A 23,831-nucleotide genomic window follows, 5' to 3' on the forward strand; every position below is an offset into this window, starting at 1 on the left:
TCCGTTTGCCTCATAATCTGAACTGCTTTTTCCAGTGTTAAATCCTCTCTTGTCTGTAAAAAAAATCTAATAATGCTTCATATAGGACACCGACTATGGTTCTGTTGTGAATCAGCTGCACCGTAATCCCAGTTTCCTGCCAGCAGATGGAGATTGCTGATAAACGAATCCATGCTTTCATTTATGAAGTTTAGCCTGTTCTATAATTAAATTTCAACTGATGCTGAAATAAGAATTGAAAGCTTGCAGGGCTTCTTCATGTGAAGTTGATGACTCATTAACCCCCGACCTTGCTTTCACATCATCAGTGATAGATCCACTGACAACCCCCTGTCCTTGCCTCTGATCCCCCCACCCCCACAGTCTGCCTACCAATCCCCACAGCCCCCTGATCTTCAGAGTTGCTTGATTATGTTGTTAAAGATTCACAGGTGACGGGCATTGTTTAATTAAGGACTGAGAGCATTTGTAAAGAGAGTCAGTCATGGGAAGATAGTGGCATAGTGGTCATGTCACTGGACTAATAACCCAGGGGACCGATTAACATCCTGGGGACATGGAATCAAATCGCTCCACAGGAGCATGTGGAATTGTTTTTTTATTCTGCAACCTTAATGTTCAGCCCCCCACTCCTAGATTGTGGGCCCTAACAACGTATTGTTTTCCGCCAGGTACAAAGTCTGGATTATGACGTGCAACTCCTGTTCACAGACCTGCGGGTCCTTCATGGCCCCTTGCAGGCATTGCCCGTCTTTTACCAGGATGTGATCAAGGTCTGGAACATGGTCACCTTGTGCTGCAGCTGTACCCCATCTGCAACAGTGGCAGTCGTCAGGGACCTGCTGCTCAAAATCCGCACCTCCACCAATACCATCAATGGTGGCTGGCTGAGAGAAACATAGAAATGAGAAGCAGGAGTAGGTTAGTCGGCCCTTCAAGCCTCCTCCATAATTCTCTATGATCACGGCTGATCATCTAACTCAGTAAACTGTTCCCACTTTCCCCCCGTATCCTTTGTTATGCTTTGCCCCAAGTGCTATATCCAACGCCTTCTTGGAATGGACTATGTTTTGGCCTCAACTACTTTCTGTGGTAGAGAGTTATGCAGGCTAACAACTCTCTGCTGAAGAAATGACTCCTAATCTCAGTACTAAATGGTCTACCGTGTATCCTCAGGCTGTGACCCCTGGTCTGGACTCCCCCACCATCGGGAACATCCTCCCTGCATCCAACCTGTCTAGTCCTGTTAGAATTTTATAGGTTTCAAAGAGATTCCCCCCCCCCCCCCATTCTTCTAAGCTTCAGCATATAATCCTAACCGCAATGCTCTTACTGCCTTTTGGCACGGCATGCAGGCTTTTCTTGTATGAGATGTTGCTGCACACCCTTCACCTTCTTGTTCTCACCCGCCAGATGGACATGCCATCTTGCTGTCCATTGGCAAAGGTCTGTAGTGGCAGACTCTCTGTGAGGGAGTCTCTCTTACCATTAAGGACCTGGGGTGTGCCTGAGGCAGTCCCATATAGTTGCAGGATGTGTCGGTTCATGGTCTCCCAAAATGCCTGCGCTTTTTGTGCACTTGTGGAGTCTGGGGACCAAGTATATGTTAATGGTTATAGGCTGCAGCCCCTTTTTAGTTTCCTGAAAAATGTTTTACTAGTGTTTTATCCACACTTCAATCCCAAGCACCTATTCTTTTGACATCCAGTCGGGCAGGTAGGAAGGAGGATCTCCTCAGCAATCTGCAGCTCAGCTTGGCCAAGTTGGCCATCACCAGGTCCAGGCAGCAGGCGGGCAAGGGAGGTCCTCTGGCCCAACTGTCTGCCCCTCCTCCATGACTATGTTGGTGGCCGGGTGTCCTTGGAGAGGGAGCACGTGGTGTCCCCCGCTCGAACAAGGCTTCACATGCCCAGTAGGCAATGTGGGGACTTTAAAAAAAATTAATTTACAGGATGTGGCCATCCCTCATCGCCCTTCCCTATTCGCCCTTCAGAAGGCGGTGGTGAGCTGCCATCTTGAACGGCTGCAGTCCCTGTGGTGTAGGTACACCCACTGTGCTGTTAGGGAGGGAGCTCCAGGATGTTGCCCCAGTGACAGTGAAAGAATGGTGATATATTTCCAAGTCAGTGACTTGGAGGGGAATCTACAGTTGGTGGAGTTCCCAGGTATCTGCTGCTCCTATCCTTCGAGATGGTAGTGGTCGTGGGTTTGGAAGGTGCTGCCTAAGGAACCTTGTAGATGGTACACATGGCTGCCTCTGTTCAGGGTGGGTGGGGGGGGGGGGGCTGCTTTATCAACTCCTTTAATTATCTTTTATTTCAACATTTCAAATTTCCTTTTTTTGTTTGATGCAGTATCCATTTCAGGGGCTGCCATTTACTTTGTCTCTCAATTTGTTTGATTTAATTTTAATTGCTTTATCCAAGATAGTATAAAGAGAGCCAGCTGCTGTCATAATATACACATCAGTATATGATGGTGCAGAGACACACATTGACTGACACACTGCAAGACCAATCAGCACACACAACACAGCAGCCAATCACTAGTTAGGGCACGGTCACTATAAAGACAGAGGGCACTAGTTTTCCCGCTCATTCGGGATGCAGCCTCTGAGACAGACAGAGCCCGTGATCAGTAACACGAACATCTACCATGTGCTAGCAGTATAGGCTGGTCAGGTTAGGCATAGGTCTTCAGTCAATCTAACATAGTGTCGACCCACAGTGCAAGTATGTTTAACAGCTCTTAGTTAAATAAAATAGTTATACTATTACAAGTGTTGGTAGCCTGTCTATGTTACTGCTAAGGTAAACGCAGTCTCCACAGATCCAGAGTACCCAACACATCAGCTGCGATACTGGATGTGTCGTTCGTAGGCAGAGATCTGTAATACTGCATCTTTTGAATAAGCCTACTAACAAGAGATCTATGTCTTGTTTCATATGTAATCTGACTGGGATCCATTTAACACCCCATACCACCCCTGTGTGCAAGGATCCAGCTATAATTCCTCATAGCATTATTGGTGGCACCAAGTGACACTGTCGGCAATGGTGACCTGTTGGCCTCTGATGGAGTGACACTCCTTCTAGGGTCCTAAAAGGAGGCTCGATGGTGGCCAGTTAAATGCATGACAGGTACTGGGAGGGAGGAAGGCTAAAATCCCATTGCCCACATTAAATTCTGGGCTATGTCTTTATTGCATATCCTATTAAGAATTGCAAAACGTCACTAAGTCCATCAGACACTTTGGCATTGTGATAGCTTTCTGGTTCCTTCAAGTAAAATCATTTCTAAATGTAAAAATCTGGTCATTTGCTTCATCCATTATGGTTGTCAGTTTACAACATTTATGTTAACATTTATTTTTAAGTTTTAATAGCATTGTGAAAAAGGCAATGTGGAACCTGGTATCAATCACCAGCAAAACTGAAACCCGGATTACAATTTAAGCCCTTGTTGTATTGTTGAATAGGAATCACTTAGAATTATATCATGAATGCAAAATTGTGTAAATATTTTCACTCTGGATTCAATTCAAAGCAAATTTATACTTGTAATTGCTGCAAATACTGTTCTGCATTCTATCTTCATCCGCAGACAGCTGAATGAACTTGTCATGCATAACCGGGAAGGAAGTGTGGAGCTGGTTCCTGGGAGTGGGATGTGGCAGGAAAGTCATACAAAACTCTAATTCCATATAATAATGGAAATATGGCAATTCCAGGTTCTCCACTGGGAACGGATTTGAAAGAATGTTTTCAGGAAGCAGTGTACTTGCGTCCTCTTCATTCTGCTTCTTTTACATTGCTGTATATAGAGCAGGAACCATACTTTTATATAAAGGTGGTCAAGCCAGGATATTACACCAGGAACAGTGGTGCGTATCACTGTAATATCTCCTCCATGTTTCTGAATTGGTTTATATTTTCCATGGCTCGTTCTGAGTGATCACAGTCGCACAGAGGAGAGTTTTCAATTTTCCATTTGTGCATCAGGTATCCGCCCTGGTTTGTACTGATGCGGTTTAGGGATGCTTGTGAGCTTTGTGGGAATTAGGGACCTTGTGTGACGGGTCTTTCATGAGATGTTTGTTTGTGACTTCTTATGATGACCATTCACTTCTCCAAGCTTCTTCAGGGTTGAAATCACATTGTCTGAGGTTGTGTACGGGATTCCAAAAGGGCTTACATCATTTCAAGTAGAGGTGAGGGACATTGATGAGGTCCTGATGAATGGCAAAGCATTTGTTTTCCTCGATTTGTTGAGCTTCACAGAGGGCTGCTGCATCACAGCTAATGTGTGTGAGGGCAATCTGGACCAGCACTGGTAGCCAGGGTATTGGGGTCGACTTGAGGATTCCAATGATGCACCTCATTGCAGTATTCAGTTGAACATCAACCCATTGAGTATGGCTACTGCTGGTCCATGCCAATGCACAGTACGCAGCTACAGAGTACATGAGGGTCATTGCTGATGTCCATCACACTGGTGCTGAGGTTCCTCAACTAGTATCTGCCAGTTTCTGGATCAAGTTCACTCTTTACTTTGTCTTAGTGGCTACCTTCTTCAGGTGGTCGTTGAAGGTTAGCATGCGCTGTAGCTTCACTCCAACGAAAATCGGACTGGAATTGTGTCATATAATGTTGCTGCAGAAGATCACATTCCATGTACGTTGAGTGAAGAAATTCCTTCCCAATTCAGCCTCAAGTGCCCTGTCCCTTATTCTGAGACTTGCCCTAGGCACCAGGCAGGGGAAATATCCTATCCACGTCAACCCTGCCACGCCCTATAACATTTTTATAAGTTTCAATGAGATCACATCATTCTTCGAAACTCTAAAGAATACAGGCCAGTATCCTCATTCGCCACACAAGGCAAGCCCACCATTCCAGAGCTTAGTCTGGTGAACCTCCGTTGCACTTACTCTATTGTAAGTATATCCTTCCTTAGATATGGAGGCCAAAATATACATAATACTCCAGGTCTCACCAAGGCTCTATACGGCTGCAACAAGACATCTTTATTCCTGTAATCAAAACCCATGCAATGAAGGTCAACATACCATTCATCTTCCTAATTGCTTGCTGCACCTGCATGTTAGATTTTAGTGACTGATGAACAAGGACACCTTGAACATTAACACTTCCCAAGCTCTCACCATTTAAGATATACACTGGGCGGGATTCTCCGACCCCGCAGAGGGGAGAATCGGCGCCATTGGGGCTGGCGTGGTCGGCGCGGTGCCAGTCGGGTCCGCTCTACGGGGCACCCCCACAATTTGCCAGCCCGGTGGCTGTAAAAAAAAAAAGACCCGCCGCCGCCGTTCTAACCTCGGCGTTAAAGGGTCGGGTGGCGGCCTGTTGGGGGGGGGGGGGGGAGGTTCGGGCGGTCCGACCCCAGAGGGGGTCTCTGATGTGGCCTGGCCAGCGATCGGGGCCCACTGATCGGCGGGCCGGCCTCTCTGGTTGGGAACCTCCTTTCCTACGCACCGGCCCCTGTAGCCCTGCACAATGTTGCGTCGGGGCCGGCGCGCTGAAGGAGGCCACTGCGCATGCGTGTGTTTGTACCGGTGCCACTGCGCATGCGTGGACCCCGCGGCGCACAGTTCGCACCGGGATCGGCAGCTGGATCGGCACGAACCGCTCCAGTGCCGTGCTGCCCCCTGTAGGGGCCAGAATTACTCCTGGCAGTTGCCCATTCACACCGTCGTAAAATGCGACGGTGTTTACAATGGCATGGACACTCTGTCATGGGATGGGAGAGTCAACTGTCCTTTTTTTCCCACCGATATGAATAACTTACTCACTTATTCATATTATATTCCATCTGCCATGTCCTTCCCCATTCGTTTAGCCTTTCCAAATCTCCTCCTTACAGCCTCCTCATAACTCACATTCCCACCTAGTTTTGTATCATCAGCAAGTTTGGAAGTATTACAATTGATCCCCATAACCAAATCATTTATATAGAGTCATAAATAGGCTTACATTAGAACGGGGGCATTGCGCGGCCAGTAGATGGCGGGAGAGGCCTCCCCCTGGCTTTGTGAGAGCTGTTATGCCTCTCGAGATTTAATCAGATTCTGCGAGACGTCGCAATCTGGATCTTGCCCACAATGGGCGTGATCCAGTCTCGCAGAATGAAATCGGCTTCGAAGCTGACTTCTTTCTGCCTTCGCAAGATCAAATGGCCACCCGGCATCTACCGAGGAGACCCCAGCTGCGTCCGTTCAGTACTGGTCCCCACAAAAGGGGACCAGGCGGAATATAACCTGTGGGAGTCTCCCAGGCGATCGGAGGCCCTGGGTGGTCGGCCGCTGGCCAGGCTGGCACCTTGACACTGCTGGTGCTACCTGGGCACCTTGGCACTGCCAGCCTAGCACCCTGGCAGTGCCATCTGGACACCCTGACAATGCCATCTAGGTGCCAGACTGGCACTGCCAGGGTGCTCAGTTGGCACTGCCAGGCTGGCAGGGGCACTGCCAGGGTCCAGTATGGCAGTACCAAGGTGCTGCATTATGCTGGCATTGTGCCCGTGCCAGGGATTAGGCCCGGGGGTGCCCTGTCCATATGTGGTGGGGTGCGGGGCGGGGGGCCTGGGGATCATTTGGGGGGTTGCGTGTGGGGGGGGCAGCGTGACATCAGGACACCATTTAAAAATGACATCCTGATCCCTTCCTGCACTATGGATCTCCGAGGAAATGTGGCTAAGTTCGGCGTAGGGGGGGGTATTCCCCGCCAGGGCTTGAAAACAAGTCAGAGTGACATTCTGTTTTATTAAGGTTAGATCGTGCCCATAGATTGTGAACAGCTATGGCCCTAACATGGGATCCTTCTGTACTGCACAACTGTTTTCTGCCTGTTAATGTAATACCCCCAATCCTGTGTTTTCTATTTTGCTCACTAACCTCCCTGTGTGGGAATTAGTAAAAGACGTCTGAAAATCTAAATACACCACATCCACTGGTTCTCCTTTATATATTCTTCCAAAAACTCCTACAGGATTGTCAAGCATGATTTCCCTTTAACTAATCCATGTTAACTCTGTCGAATCATATCATTATTTTCTAAGTGTCTATCTATCACATCCTTTAAATTAGATTCCAACATTTTCCCTACTACTGATATCAAACTAACAGATCTGTAGTTCTCCATTTCCTCTCTTACTCCATTCTTAAATTGCTGCTTTTAAGTCGGTAGGAACCGTGCCAGGATCCACAGAAATTTTAAAGATAAACACCAATGCATCTATTGGGCGAAATTCTCCTACCCGCCCCGCCACATTTCTGCCCCGACCGGCCGGCGGGAGTCTCCGTAACACCGGCCGGTCAATGGGGTTTCCCATTGTGGGGCAGCCCCACGCCGTCGGGAAACCCTCGGGCGCCGGCAGAACGGAGACTCCCGCCGGCGGAGAATGATGCCCATTATCTCTATAGCCACTTCCTTCAACACTCTGGTATGTAGTTCATCAGATCCAGGGGATTTATCAAGCTTCAATTCAAGAAATTTTTTGAGTACTACCTCTTTATTAATACAAATTTCTTTCAGTTCCTCATTTCCACAAACCCCTTGTTTCCATAGTATTTCTGAGAGAATTTCTGTATCTTTCTTCGTGAAGGCAGACAAAAAGTAATTGGATTTTCAGGCTTCCCAGCCGCTTCTCTCTGCAGTTTGCTGGAATTAGGTCAGTTTCGATGAAAATTAAGGCTGAAGTCACAATTGATCAGGAACAACTTTGACATTAACTTGACATCACAAAAAACGCTACCTGAACAAAGACGTTTGCAACCTCTGATTATTGTCCCATTGTTATTAATGGTAGCACAGTAGCGCAGTGGTTAGCACTGTTGCTTCACAGCTCCAGAGTCCCAGGTTCGATTCCAGGCTTGGGTCATTGTCTGTGGGGAGTCTGCACGTTCTCCCTGTGTCTGCATGGGTTTCCTCTGGCTGTTCTGGTTTCCTTCCACAAGTCCCGAAAGACGTGCTGTTAGGTAATTTGGACGTTCTGCATTCTCCCTCTGTGTACCCAAACAGGCGCCAGAATGTGGCAACTAGGGGCTTTTCACATTAACTTCATTGCAGTGTTAATGTAAGCCTATTTGTGACAATAAAAAAGATTTTTTATTGTACAAAGAGAGATTAAATTGCCATATTATTGTGTTTGGTGCAGGTGAAGGAAAGGGTGATTCTATCACTTAATAGACAAAAAGACAAGAACAGGCCCATTCATTCAAAGCAATGAAGTGCCCCCCCTAACCAACCCCATAACCACATAATCACTTTATGGTGATCAACAAGGGGAGGGGGGGTGAGAGAAAAACTGGCAACTGGGGAAGAGTTCTGGGAAATTTCTCTTCCTCCTCCCCAAGGCAACCAACAAAGTTTAAAGTGACCGTTATTCTCCAATTCCCAGATAATTAGCAGATCCCTTTCCAGAACTGGAAATACTCTCAGTCAGAAATACATGGTCGGAAACCAATCTGACACCGGTTTAAATGTTTTATAGTCAATCCCCTCACCTCCCAAGAACTGGTAAGGTTTTGCTTGTTAACTCTGCTTCACCCTTCACAGATGCTGCCTGATCTGCTGAGCATTTCTATCATGGTCTGCTTTAATATCACCCTGCAAAGCTGTTTCCGTTCCCTATAATCACCATGCACTTACTTTTCGATTCATAATCTTGAACAAGTATCCCTCAGTGCAAACATCTCTAGAAATTATCAACACCAAAGGGAAGATGGTGTACATGTCGAAGACCATCTCCTATGTAGACCCATTCCTCAAAATCAGCCATCAGCATTTCAGTATGGCATCAATTCAAGTATACAGTTTGTTTAAAATATCCTCAACTCTTTTATACAGTACATTACTTTGTGAACAAATAAAAAGACTGTCAAGAATTTAACATTTTTGCAAACTGCAATATAAGGCAAGGCACAGCTTGCCAAACAAGATATTATCAGCTATGTTATTTAAAGACCTTTGTTCAAAGTGTCTTGCTTTTGCATAGATATTTTCATGTTTAGCCTGTGTCCTCCAGCTCTGTACTCACACCCAAAAGCTGTTTGATTAATATTTCTCACGTCTCTAAACATATTAAGACATGTATCAGAGCTGCTGCCTTAAGCTTATTATCCCTTAACCAGTTTTGGCAGTGTCTCTTTGTGGTTTAGAGTGCTAAATCACAAATTTATTTTGGTCAAGGCTTCACTTTGCACTCTGAAACATTCACAGCCTTTTCAGGTTATATTGTGAACTATTTATTCATGGTAAACTTTTTAGCATATTTGTTTATTAAGCAAAATAAATCCATAGTGTGATTTTTCCATTAGCAACATTTCTTTCAATTGCCAAGACAACAACTTACATTTATATAGTGCCTTTAATGTAGCAAAATGAATCAAGGGGCTGGATTTTACTGGGCACCATGGTCCCCGTTCCCCACTGATCCCCGCGGGCTAAATGATCGGGGTTGGCGGGGTGGTGGACCGCCTATCCATGATCCCGACCGTTGCCCCACCGCCAGTTAATTGGAAGCAGCATCAATTGCTTTAACGTGAGACTTATGGGGCGAAATTCTCCTACCCGCCCTGCCACATTTCTGCCCCGACCGGCCGGCGGGAGTCTCCGTAACACCGGCTGGTCAATGGGGTTTCCCATTGTGGGGCAGCCCCACGCCGTCGGGAAACCCCCGGGCGCCGGCAAAACGGAGACTCCCGCCGGCGGAGAATGACGCCCCTGCTTCTTTCTCAGGAGGAAGTCTCACCTTAGAGAGCTGCTGGTCAAGCTCTGTAGTCCCAGCAAGCACCCTGCGAACCATTGCTGGGAGTACAAGCAGGTCCCTGATATGTTTCTGTGGTGCGAGTGGGGGGCTGTGTTCCAGATACCAAGGGGAGGGTTGAGGGGAGGAGAGGGGGGAGACAGGGAAACAACCTGGTGGGTGGGATGCCCTCAATGGCAAAGGGGGGGCCTCCAAAGATGATGACCCCTTGCTTAACACCAAGTCGCAAAACTAAAGCTGCTGGACTTTCCACATGCCATGGTTAAAATACCAGCGAGAGCAGGATGAGGCCTTCAAGCGGACTTATCAATCAATTCTCTTCTTCTCCTATCCCCTTAAAATGTCAGACAGGTCGGAGCGGGTGGGCAAGTAGTGGAGGGAAGACCACCCGCTGGGTTTTACGTACCTGCTCCCACCCTTCAATCCTTCTGGTGGGGTAGCATAAAATCCAGCCAAGGCATTTCGTAGGAACTCTATCGGCAAAAAGCTGACAACAATCAAAATACAGTTCAAGATCAAAATGAGTGAGATTCATTGTTGGAACGCCTGGGGATCTATTTTTTTCTCAATGCATTTGTTAAAATTTCACAAAATGTTGAGCTCCCAAAATCATGGGAAACCATTTCTTGAAAACCTGAATAAAGAGGTGGCACAGTGGTTAGCACTGCTGCCTCGCAGCACCAGGGACCCGGATTCAATTCCAGCCTTGGGTCATTGTCTGTGTGGAGTTTGTACGATCTCCCCGTGTCTGCGTGGGTTTCAGCTGGGTGCTCCGGTCTCCTCCCTCAGTCCAAAGATGTGCAAGTTAGGTGGAGTTATGGGGATAGGCCGGGAAGTGGGCCTAGGCAGGGTGCTCTTTCAGAGGGTTGGTGCAGACTCAATGGCCTGAATAGCCTCCTCCTTGCGTATTGTAGTGATTCTATGGAGTCTAAGTCTGCCGCTATACTCGGCATGGGTTTATGTATGTGTTCCAAAAGCATCCCAGTGCACTCTCCATAGACAGTTATCCAACCCCACCAGGGCTAACAGGCAGCTCCTCCAACCAGCAAATCTCATTCCTTCCAAATTTGAAGGTTGTGCAAGCAGCTTTTTGAAAAGCTGGCAGCATTTCTCACAGTAACAGGCTTCTAGTCCCAATGGTTACAGAATTCTGCACTGTAAATTCTATGATTCTATGAATCTGTTTCCATATTGCTTTCTCTTGACAGAGCACTTTATACAATGGCTGTGTCGGGTTATGTGTGCATCCAGTTAACATAAACCCAAAAGCATGCATTAGTCTAACATGAGTGTAAACATGGAATAACTCCAAGGGCTGTACATGGGTGGTTCACACTCCACCTGGTGGACAGATGATTATGGCTTCCCTTGGCTTAACCAATTTTACTAATTTGTGTCATTTGCATTGAGTACATGGACAATTTTGCAGCATCAACTTTGAGAAAATAAATAAGGAAGTTCTGTTATCAGTTGGTATGTCCCCTTCTCCCTCTAAATTTTCTTTTGCTTCTGTTTGGAGAGGATGAAAAAGTTAGGCAGCATGGAAAGATTTGCAAATCTACGGTGATAAATCAAGGGGGTGGGACCAACTGGAGAGCTCTCCAAAGAACTAGAAGAGTCATAATGCGCAGATTACTACTGGAGGGCAGAAGCTGGGAGTTCTCTGGTACTAACGGGAGCGGTGTCCAGTACTGTGACTACAGGCAAGCGCCAATGCTGAGGAGCCACATCAGTGATCTCAGTGAGGAATCTGAGTTTGGGTGGGGGGGGGGCTTCCATGGGCTTCCCTCCGCCTCGAATTAAATACTGGGGCCAAAAGGGTGAGGCCTTTATGTGGCCAGTTAAGAGTTTCAGTCAGGCAATGGCAGGCAGGCTGCCCAGTGCCTGCACCAGGGACCCAGATAGGTTGGGGCGGGCACGTAAGCAGTGGGATGACCAACCACTGGATTTTACTTGCCCCTATCTTCTGCCCTTCAGGCAGGTGGAGCTGAAAATCCAGCCCATTGATTTTATAACAAAAGCGGTAGGTATATCCAACATTCCACAATTTACATGGAGAAACAAAGAAACAAATGGCACAAAAGCCTAAAGCAACAATTTGAATGTTTAAAGAAAAAAATGGCATTGCGTTTCCAGGGGATCCAATTTAGAAATGTTTTAATTTTAACAACAGGAAATGAAAGATGATATTTGTTCCTTCAAAAGCCCACGCCAACACAAAGGGCGCGATCGAGCGGCCACGCTGCGCGTGAAAGGCATTGCGCCTTGGTGCAATGTGACCAATAGACACCGGGAGACTGCGCACCTGGGATATACCCGGCTCGCAATGCCTCGCCAGATCTAACGCGATCTCGCGAGACGCTGCATTAGCAAATCTGCATATTAGAGAGAGACAGCCAACCTCACTTTAATATGCAGTATCCCGAAGTACCCAAGGTGTTGGGAGCTATCCCCTTTGCCTTGGGTGAGCGCGATTCAGTACTGGTCTCCACAAATGGGGACCCGGCTGAACGACACTTGTGGGGGTCTGCCAGGGGATCGGAGACCCCCAGGCACACACCCTTTGGACATTGTGGTATTCTGGCACTGCTGGTGCCACCTGGGCACCTTGCACTGCCAGTCTGGCACTCTGACAGTACCACCTGGGTGATAGCCTGGCACTACCAAGATGCCCAGGTGGCACTGGCAGGGGCACTGCAAGGGAACGAGGTTGGCGGTGCCAAGCTGGCATTTTTTGTGCTGTGGTGACTGGGCCATGGGTGCCCTGCACGGGTGTTGGGGCATGCAGGTGGGGCCTGGGGAACCCCTCATAGTGATTTGGGACTGGGAGGGCCCGGGGGTCGCGTCGGGGGCTCCAGAGATCAGGACGCCATTTAAAAACAGCATCCCTATCTCTCGCTACACTGAGGAGTTCTGCTCCTCAGTGCAGAGAAGGGAGCTATGTGTAGCCCTGGCCGCGCATTCCCCAATGATTGACCCGAGTGCCGTTCAATAGCGTTGTGTTTCTCGGAGCTGCGAGCACAGTTAAACATGCTCATTGTGGGACTCTGTTCCCATTTCATTAAATTGCACCCAATCAATCTTCCATGTACAAACACAAGACAGAAGCATTCTACCCTCTCCTAACCTAATTCCCAAAGACACCATACTCCATTGTTTTATTGGCACTCCCTCCGTCTCATACATTTTAAATTCATACACTCTGGTCCACCGTAATTCTCAATTCAACCAGCAACTTGGTTGAAGCTGGTACTGTTCTCCATCACCCCTCATCTTTCTTCTTGTGCCTCCCCTCAGTTAATGTTATCAGTAATTTCCCCTCTTTTAGTTCATGTTGAAGGTCTTCCATCCTTAACTAACATCTTCCATGCACTGGTTTTCACTTCACTCCACCCACCATTGATGCCAGTTACCTCCCGTCAGGTAACGTCAGCACTCTTCACACACTTCCCACCTTTACACAATTATTGACATCCAAATTATTAAGCACAGAAAGAGGCCATTCAGCCCAAGGTACCTGTGCCAGCTCATTGAAAACGATATCCAAATAGCCTCACTTCCCTGCTCTTTCCCAATAACCCAGCAAATGTTTCCATTTTGGGTATATGTCCAATCCCTTTTGAAAGTTATTGTTCAAAGCTGACACTCCCTCACTACCTGCCACCCCTTCCATTGTTGGCATTTTCACCAGCTTACAGTTAACACTACCACTTCACCTTACCCATCCCAAAACATCACTCCTAATTTCTGATCTTTTGCCCTTTATTGACTCATACCATAGAATCCCTTCAGTGCAGAAGGAACCCATTTGGCTAATTGAAACAGCACCAACTCACTGAAAGAGCACCCTACCTAGGCCCACTTGCCTGCCCTATCCCCGTAACCTCACCTGACCAGCACATCTTTGGACGGTGGGAGGAAACCGGAGCACCGAGAGGAAACCCACACAGACACAGGGAGAAAATGCAAATTCCACACAGTCATCCAAGGCCGGGATTTAACCTGGGACCCTAGTGCTTTGAGGCAGCAGAGCTAACCACTCTTTCACTGTGTCGCCCTAAATTTTATTTTCCTTATCGCCCTTATTTTGCATCCTCCTCTCAATTACGCTTACAATTGAATTCTGCTAAGACTTGGAAGTGCTGTTCCATATCATGGGCGAAATTCTCCCCAAACGGCGCGATGTCCGCCAACTGGCACCCAAAACGGCGCCAATCAGACGGGCATCGCGCTGCCCCAAAGGTGCGGAATGCTCCGCATCTTTGGGGGCCGAGCCCCAACATTGAGGGGCTAGGCTGGCGCCGGAGAGATTTCCACCCCGCCAGCTGGCGGAAACGGCCTTTGTTGCCCCGCCAGCTGGCGCGGAAATCACATGTCAGGGCGGCACATGCGCGGGAGCGTCAGCGGCCGCTGACAGTTTCCCGCGCATGTGCAGTGGGGAGAGTCTCTTCCGCCTCCGCCATGGTGGAGACCGTTGCGGAGGCGGAAGGGAAAGAGTGCCCCCAGGGCACAGGCCCGCCCGCGGATCGGTGGGCCACGATCGCGGGTCAGGCCACCGTGGGGGCACCCCCCGGGGTCAGATCGCCCGGCCCCAGGACCCCGGAGCCCGCCCACGCCGCCTTGTCCCGCCAGTAAATAGGTATTCTAATTTACGCCGGCGGGACAGGCAATTTATCGGCGGGACTTCGGCCCATCTGGGTCGGAGAATCCAACGGGGGGGCTCACCAACCGGCGCGGCCCGATTCCCGCCCCCGCCGAATATCCGGTACCGGAGACTTCGGCAACCGGCGGGGGCGGGATTCACGGCGGCCAATGGCCATTCTCCGACCCGCTGGGGGGTCGGAGAATGACGCCCAATAGATCAGGGGTGAAATTCTCCCCCAACGGCGCGATGTCAGCCGACTGGCGCCAAAAACGGCGCCAATAAGACGGGCATCGCGCCGGCCCAAAGGTGCGGAATGCTCCGCATCTTTGGCAGCCTAGCCCCTCAATGTCGGGGCTAGGCCGACGCCGGAGGGATTTCCGCCCCGCCAGCTGGCTGAAATAGCGTTTGTTGCCCCGCCAGCTGGCGCGGAAATGCGGCGCATGCGCGGGAGCGTCAGCGGCCACTGTCAGTTTCCCGGCGCATGCGCGGGAGCGTCAGCGGCCGCTGTCAGTTTCCCGCGCATGCGCAGTGGGGAGAGTCTCTTCCGCCTCCGCCATGGTGGAGGCCGTGGCGGAGGCGGAAGGGAAAGAGTGCCCCCACGGCACAGGCCCGCCCGCGGATCGGTGGGCCCCGATCGCAGGCCAGGCCACCGTGGGGGCACCCCCCGGGGTCAGATCGCCCCGCGCCCCCTCCAGGACCCGCCCACGCCGCCTGGTCCCGCCAGTAAATACCAGGTTTGATTTACGCTGGCGGGACAGGCAATTTCTGGGCGGGACTTCGGCCCATCCGGGCCGGAGAATTGAGTGGGGGGTCCCGCCAACCGGCGCGGCCCCATTCCCGCCCCCTCCCAATCTCCGGTACCGGAGACTTCGGCGGGGGCGGGATTCACGGCGGCCAACGGCCATTCTCCGACCCGGCGGGGGGTCGGAGAATGACGCCCCAGAGGTCTATGAGAATTCAGGTCGAGAACCAATTCTATCAGTGGTAGAAGTGACATTGAGGGAATAGGTACTTGTTCCCTTCTGTTTTTGTCAGGTTGGCACCAAAAATGGTGATAGTTGCAATGCAAGTAGATTTTCTGCTTATGTCTTATGACAGCATTATTTGCAAATGTGCTCGTGTACTGCCTAAGAGCAGATGAAACATAACTCTGCTTCTTTATTTGTCTATTTAGCTATTTTTTTTTAATGAAGCTTGTGCTGAACTAAGTAATGGGCATTAGTGTTTGGGGATGAAAGACTTTCCACTTTCAATCTCAGTGTAAAGCAGTCTCTAATAACATGATTAGATGCAGAGCAACATATCCCCGCTCACTGGGCTTCAGTAGTACACTTCAGCCTTAATCTCTGAAGAGCATCCCATATTGCACCATTTTTCCATTTACCCACCAGTTATTATGTGGCCTCTTTGACTAAGACTATCAATTTAGTGCCAAATTAGGAGCAGCATTTTCTGGGAGCTCAGATCATTGTTGACTGACTATCATGTGATTTATGTTAAAACTATCATAGCTTCATGTAGTAGTCTGCTGAAAATACCAAGCAACCTAACGTTTGTGAAAACGATTGTACTGTTTTGCGAAAATAAAGTATGGTTTAATACTGACTGGAGCCAAATTAAACTGTTTTCTCACTGGAACATGTCAACATAATTTGATGTTACAAGGCAAATGATCTCACTAATAATGATCTTAAAGGTCCTCACTACAACGGTTTCCATAGAGACATAGCAGCTGCAAAACAGCTATTGAAGCAATGTGTAGAACATTAGTTCTCTCACTGACCCAGTCGACATAGCATCTTGTAGAACAGGCTATACAATCTATCACCCTTATCCTAAGTGTATACTTAACTGGAAAAGAATATTTATTGAAAACCAGCTACACACTGTTAAGCTATTAGGTTTTGTTTTGCTGTGTATGTCTCGCATTTTGAAATCAATATAATTTTACCCGAATGATGGTGTTACTATTTATTTAACTTTCATTAGCTGTACATGCACATTGTTCATAGAAAGTGGAACTGTGTGAAATATGGAATTAGAAAATCAAACAGCCACAGCAGCAGTCAATCGCAAGACAGGTCTGAATGAATGAAGAACGGTTCCCTGTAAGACATCTCCTTCTAAGGCTGATAAGCCTAGATTATAACTTCTGCTTCTAACAATAAAGAGCAGCCTCATTGCTACCTTGACACAGTCTCCAGGATGTGGAGCTAAGTTGATCCTAACATCACTGTGATCAAACCTTACCCAGGTAATTGACCTGTCAGGGACATCACACCACCACAGCATTCGTATTGAGCGTTTGAATTCACTGTTTTAGGAATGTCAAATTCTGGATACATTTTCAGACCTAAAATAATGGCAGCGATGCATATGTTTTGGTAAACTGTAAGCCTAAAGCTAAGAGATGTGGTCAAAAGCAGGTTACATTAATTAAATAGAAGGCACTTTTAGTTATTTATTTTTGCAACCTATGAGGCAATAATTTAACTAAAAACTTAAAAGTTACACTCAGTATTTGTTTCAATTTGCCCTTTAACTGAAAGTATTTTCCAAAATTGAGTGCGGTTTATCTTCCATTCCGATAATCATTTTCACAGACGATACCCTGTCCTTTGTGATGTCTGTGAAAACGAGTCTCTTTTCTATTGCCCATGGTTCAATTGCACAGATGACCACTTCCAGCTGACAACAATTAGCAAACAATAGCAAACTATTTTCTAACATTTCTCTCGTCACACTCAGCATTGACAAGATGTTAAAATGAGATTTTAAAATTGCAACAGAATGTATTGATAAAAAAAGTGTGTATGTTAATTTCTCTTCCCCTTCAGCTACTCAAAGTAATTTACTTGTTTACAGTTTACATTTATGATACATAATTGTTAAAAACGTATTTCTTCACAGAATGTGGACATCGCTAGTTGACCAGCATTTACGGGTCATCCCTAATTTCCCTTGAGAAGGTAGTGATGAGCTGCTTTCTTGAACCCCTACAGCCCACGTGGTGCAGGTACATCCACAGTGCCGTTAGGGAGGAAGTTCCATATTTTGACCCAGTGACAGTGAAGGAATGGTGATATATTTCCAAGACAGAATGTTGTGTGGCTTGGAGAGGAACTTGCAGGTGGTGGTGTTCCCATGCATCTGCTGCCCTTGTCCTTCTAGATACTGGAGGTGGTCGGTTTGGAGGCTCGATCTAAGTGAGTTCCTGTAGTGCATCTTGTAGATGGTACACACGGCTGCTCCTGTGTGTCGGTGGTGGAGGGAGTGAATGTTTTAAGGCGGTGGATGGCTGCCAATCAAGCGGACTGTTTTGCCCTGGATAGTGTGAAGCTTCTTGAGTGTTGTTGGAGCTGCATTCATCCAGGCAAGCGGAGAATATTCCTTACTCTCCTGACTTGTGCTGTGGGCAGCCTTTGGGGAGTCAGGAGGTGAGTTACTAGCCGCAGAGATCCCAGCCTAGACCTGCTTTATTAGCTACTGTATTTATATAGCGGGTCCAGTTCGCTTTCTGGTCAATGATAACCCCCAGCATGTTTCCTGTAACTGTCTCTGTGGTGATATGTGTAGACATATAAATGTATATGGTTGTATAGATGTATAAAGTTGCACGTCAGTACATGTAATCGTAGTTATGACCTACGGCCAGCGAGTGGTGCCAGTCATGCATCACATGACTGGAGTGACCAGGCAGTTGGTAATAGGACGTACAACAGGATAGTCGCCCTCAGTGTAGCTCCCTAGGAATTCAAGTAACTTTGTTTTGATATTAATCTGTTGTTATCTTTCCACATGTCTGACAATAAATCATCATTCTAGTTGAACATATATATGTTCCGTGTGTATCTTCATCATCGGTGGAACCACAGAACACAATAGTTAGTCTCCTTCTGGAGTAAGACTCAGTGATACATTCTGATCTGGCCTGGTCAAAGCAATGTAAACTCCTGCAGGAACATAGGCTGGGATTTTCCGGCCCTGTGGATCTGCTGCCAGACCAGCCAAAAGTCGATTGACTTTCTGCAGGATTGGAACATCACACTGGCTGGCAGGGCCATAAAGTCCCGGCCTAAATTTTCAAATAGAACTCATTTACCAGGTTGTTTTTACATTTATACATGAACAAAGACTTATTTACATTAACATGAGATCAGTTTTTGTAAATTCACTTATTTTCTTTATAGAGGCATTAAAGAACTGCCTTGTTTGCAAGGTTCCTCACAACAGGACATGCCTTACTAAGAGGCCAATTATGGCCATGGTAACTGTCGTAATATACAGGAGTACATTATGGTGCAGACACACACACACACTGATGGACATGCAGTAAGACCAACCAGCATACATAACACCGCAGCCAATCACCAGTGAGAGCACTAGCACTATAAAGACAGGGGACAGGAGAGTTCCCGCTCATTCCAGCAGCAGCCAGCTCGGAGCACAGAGCTCACAGCCTGCATCACAGACATTTGCCATGTGCTGAGTGCCTCACCATAGCTAGTGATAGGACAGGGTCCACAGTTAAGCTGGTATTGCTTATACCCACATTTACAGTATGTTAGCATAGTTGAACAGTTAATAAAATAGCGTTACACCACTTCCAGCTTTGTTGGCTTGTTTGTGAACCAGAACACCCAACACAACATGGTACAAGGAGTGGCCGCAATCTCGCACTTGTGAGACCTACCTGCAACTTCTCAGCACTCCGGCATCCTCCACCATGGAGAACATCAACCCGCCACCACCGCTCCGCATCGCTGGCAATCTCGGGGCAAATTGGAAGATATTTAAACAGAGCTTCCAGCTCTTCCTCGAGGCCACGGACAGGGAGAATGCATCGGACACCAGGAAGATATCCCTTCTTCTCTCCACGGCTGGGCAACATGCCATCCACATCTTTAACTCCCTGACATTCGCGGACGACGAGGACAAGACCAAGTACAAGACGGTGCTCCTCAAATTCGACACACACTTCAGTGTTGAAGTCAACAAAAGCTTCGAAAGGTACCTATTCCAGCAGCGCTTGCAGGGTAAGGACGAGCCTTTCCAATCCTATTTAACACATCTCCGCATCCTCACGCAATCCTGCGGCAACGGGCCATCCTCCGACTCCATGATACGCGACCAGATTGATTTTGGGGTCATGTCGGACACCCTGCGTCAGCAGCTCCTTAAAGTTAAGCAACTAACCCTAGCGACTGCCATCGAGACCTGTGTCCTGCAGGAGAATGCCACCAGCCGGTACTCACACATACAGGCAGCTGAAACGGCGCGGCAAGGGCCCCATGAGGCGGAACGGGTCCAAATGATCAAACATCTCCCGGGCCGCAGTCTGGAGGAGGGCGGCCATTTTGTGTGCTTTCTGAGGCCTCCCGCGATTGTATGTGCCAAACAAGGGGACGGTGACTGGAGGAACGCGATGCGCAGGCCCGCGCCACGCAAGACCGTACCACGCATGCGCGGTGGCGCAACGAACGTACTGACGTCACGATGTGCGGCAACTGTGGCTCCACCCACTTAAAGCAGCAATGCCCTGCAAAATCGCGACAGTGCCTACGCTGTGGCAGGCTTGGCCACTATGCTGCCTGCTGTCGAGCAGCCCAGCCTGCCAACTCACAATGATTTAACCAGCCTCGCAGGAATGTTCGGGCAATCCAACCCACCTTCACCGAGTCCGACCCTGACTTCATGCAGACCAGTGACACCGAGGACAGGGAGCCTTTTCGAGTCGCTGTCATAACCAAGAACAAGCCGACCCGGAATCGAAAGCACCAGCCGCTGTCGGTGCACAGCATTGATCCGGACGACGAGTGGTGTGCCACCCCAACGGTCAACCGATCCCAGATCAGATTCCGTCTGGACACTGGTGCTTCCGCCAATCTCCTCGCCTGGTCAGCATTTCAAACCCTGGGGGCCAAACCAACAATTCTTCCATCCAATTGCCAACTGGTCGACTATAATGGTAACGTCATCCCTGCCACCGGGTCATGCCAACTCGAGGTGACGCACAACTCGCAAAAAGTCACCCTACCCTTCGAGATCGTGGGCTCCTCAAAGGACTCTCTGCTAGGCGCACAGGCGTGCAAGCTCCTCAACCTCGTGTAGCGCGTACATTCACTCTCTCCAGAGGACACATCTGACTTCCAAGATGCGGACTTCAGGGCGCAACTAAGTGCCATCATCACTCAACATCGAGATGTCTTCGAAGGCATGGGCACACTTCCCTACACATACAAAATCCTGCTCAAACAGGACGCCACGCCTGTGGTTCATGCACCTCGCAGAGTCCCAGCACCCCTCAAGGACCGCCTCAAGCAGCAGCTGCAGGACCTCCAGGACCAAGGAGTGCTTTCCAGAGTGACGGAACCAACCGACTGGGTCAGTTCCATGGTGTGCGTCAAGAAGCCTTCCGGCGAGCTCCGGATCTGTATCGACCCGAAGGATTTAAATCGTAACATCATGCGGGAGCATTACATTATCCCCACGCGTGAGGAGATCACGTGCGAGATGGCTCAAGCCAACATATTCACCAAGCTGGATGCATCAAAGGGCTTCTGGCAGATTCAATTGGACAAGTCCAGCAGAAAGCTGTGTACTTTCAACACCCCATTTGGCAGGTACTGCTACAATAGAATGCCATTTGGAATCATATCAGCATCTGAACAGTTCCACTGCATCATGGAGCAGATGATGGAGGGCATCGAGGGTGTGCGCGTCTATGTGGACGACATCATCATCTGGTCCACCGATGATGATGTCGTCTCCAACGCGTTTTTAAGTGAATACGGGATCAAGGACTGCGCCTCAACAGAGCCAAATGTTCTTTCGGCCAGACCGAACACAAGTTTTTAGGAGACCACATCTCCCAGTTGGGTGTGCGGCAGGATGCGGTCAAGGTGGCAGCCATCACGGCCATGCAGAAGCCGGCAGATAAGAAGGCGGTGCTCCGGTTCTTAGGAATGGTCAACTTCCTAGGAAAGTTCATCCCTAACCTCGCTTCCCACACCACGGCTCTCCGCACCCTAGTTAGGAAGACGACGTACTTCCAGTGGCTTCCCGCCCACCAGCGTGAATGGGAGGAGCTCAAGGTCAAGCTGACCACCGCCCGGTATTGGCGTTTTTCGATCCTGCAAGGGAGACGAAAATATCAACGGACGCCAGCCAATCCGGCACTGGGGCAGTCCTCGTGCAATGAGATGACGCCTCGTCATGGGCCCATGTTGCCTATGCGTCACGGGCCATGACCCCCATAGAGCAGCGCTATGCGCAAATCGAGAAGGAGTGCCTAGGCCTGTTGACCGGTGTCGATAAGTTCCATGACTACGTGTATGGCCTTCCCCAGTTCACTGTGGAGACCGACCATCGACCGCTGGTCGGCATCATCCAAAAAGACCTCAATGACATGACCCCTCGCCTACAACGCATTCTGCTCAAGCTCCGGAGATACGATTTCCAGCTCGTGTACACACCGGGTAAGGACCTGATCATAGCCGACGCTCTGTCCAGGGCAGTCACCACTCCATCCGACCCAGAGGGGTTCGTTTGCCAAGTCGACGCCCATGTGGCCTTCACGGCCGCCAATCTGCCGGCCACGGATGAACGCCTAACCCATATTCGCCGTGAGACTGCGGCTGACCCCCTACTGCAACGTGTGATGCGCCACATGACTGATGGATGGCTCAAGGGACAATGCCCGCAGTTCTATAATATTCAAGACGATCTGGCAGTCGTTGATGGCGTCCTCCTGAAGCTGGACTGCATCGTGATCCCACACAGCATGCATCACCTGGTTTTAGAGCAGCTGCACGAGGGCCTTCTCGGCGTAGAGAAGTGCCGACGGAGGGCCCGAGACGCTGTCTACTGGCCTGGCATAAATGAGGACATTGCCAACACTGTGCTCAATTGCCCCACCTGTCAGCGGTTCCAGCGGCCCAACCACGGGAGACCTTTCAGCCCCATGAGTTGGTCACGTCCCCTTGGTCTAAGGTAGGCGCGGACCTGTTCAATGCGCTTGGCAGGGACTATGTTCTCATAGTTGATTATTTTTCCAGCTATCCCGAGGTTGTACGCCTGCACGACATCACGTCATCGGCTGTTATCCGTGCCTGCAAAGAGACCTTTGCTCGTCATGGCATCCCACTCACGGTGATGTCGGACAATGGCCCCTGCTTCGCGAGCCAGGAATGGTCTAACTTCGCCAGCAGGTACAACTTTGTACACGGGACGTCCAGTCCCCTGCACCCCCAGTCAAATGGCAAAGCAGAAAAGGGCATCCACATCGTAAAGAGGCTCCTCTGCAATGCTGCTGATGCAGGATCCGACTTCTGCCTCGCCTTGCTGGCCTGTTGCTCAGCTCCACTGTCCACGGGCCTGTCACCAGCCCAGCTGCTGATGGGTCGAACCCTCAGGACCACTGTACCGTCCATTCACGTCCCAGACCTCGACCATGCTCCGCTCCTGCAGCGGATGCAACAGTCTCGCGCGCAGCACAAGGCTGCTGGGAGGGTGGCTGGTCTGCGACTGCTGTGGTTCTTCGGCTGGTGGCTCCCCGCTCATTCCTGGTTCATCTGCCTGATGGCTCCATTCGCCACCGCAATCGGCGTGCCCTTCGTCTGGTTCCACGCTCGCTACGTGATCATCCACCGGTGCCACGCCCTCCTGTTGTCCCCGACCTGGACTTTGTAGAGCTTCCGGATACTCCGTATCCTCCTCACTTGGCCGTGGCCCGGCCCAATCCTCAGCCGGTGGCTCCTGACCCGCCCTTGAGGCGGTCAAACCGAATTCGTTGCCCACATCAGAGACTTGATTTATGAGCCTTACAATGTTGGACTCAATGCTTTGTTCTTTCATCCTGTTTCAACATTTCACCAGTTTGTTCATAGCATTCGTTATTAGTTTTGTTGTTGGTGTAACACCTTGGGCGAAATTCTCCGTTATCGGGGGAAAGTCCGCCGATCGGCGCAAAAAACGGCGCAAATCCCACTTGCATCACGTCATAAAAATGGGCCGATAGTCTCCGGCCCGAAATGGGCTAGCAGCGACGTAACGGGATCCGCGCTTGCGCAGTGGTTCACGTCGTGCAGCGTCATACGTGCTGCACGGCGTGACGGCTCATAAGGCCGCGCAGCTCCCCCCCACCCGACCAGAACACCCGACCGCAACACCCGACTGGATGGCTGGCCGTCGCTCAGCCCCGAGGTTCGAGTCACGCGATGTGGAGGCGCTCCTGGACGCGGTGGAGCAGAGGAGGGACGCCCTGTATCCCGGGCACGGCCGCAGAGTTGCCCCACGCCACAGCCGGCATCTGTGGAGGGAAGTGGCAGAGGCCGTCACCGCTGTGGCCCTGACACCACGGACAGGCACCCAGTGCCACAAGAAGGTGAACGACCTCGTC

At 49.5% G+C, this 23,831-nt stretch overlaps 1 protein-coding gene across 18 annotated transcripts in view; it reads right to left on the minus strand.

Moving 5' to 3' along the window:
- The window catches only part of LOC140427828 (uncharacterized), a 507,915-nt gene that overhangs the window by 464,462 nt on the left and 19,622 nt on the right, over positions 1 to 23,831 (minus strand). The window lies entirely within an intron of this gene.

This window comes from Scyliorhinus torazame, chromosome 8 (genome assembly GCF_047496885.1).
Source record: "Scyliorhinus torazame isolate Kashiwa2021f chromosome 8, sScyTor2.1, whole genome shotgun sequence".
Classification (NCBI taxonomy): domain Eukaryota; kingdom Metazoa; phylum Chordata; class Chondrichthyes; order Carcharhiniformes; family Scyliorhinidae; genus Scyliorhinus; species Scyliorhinus torazame.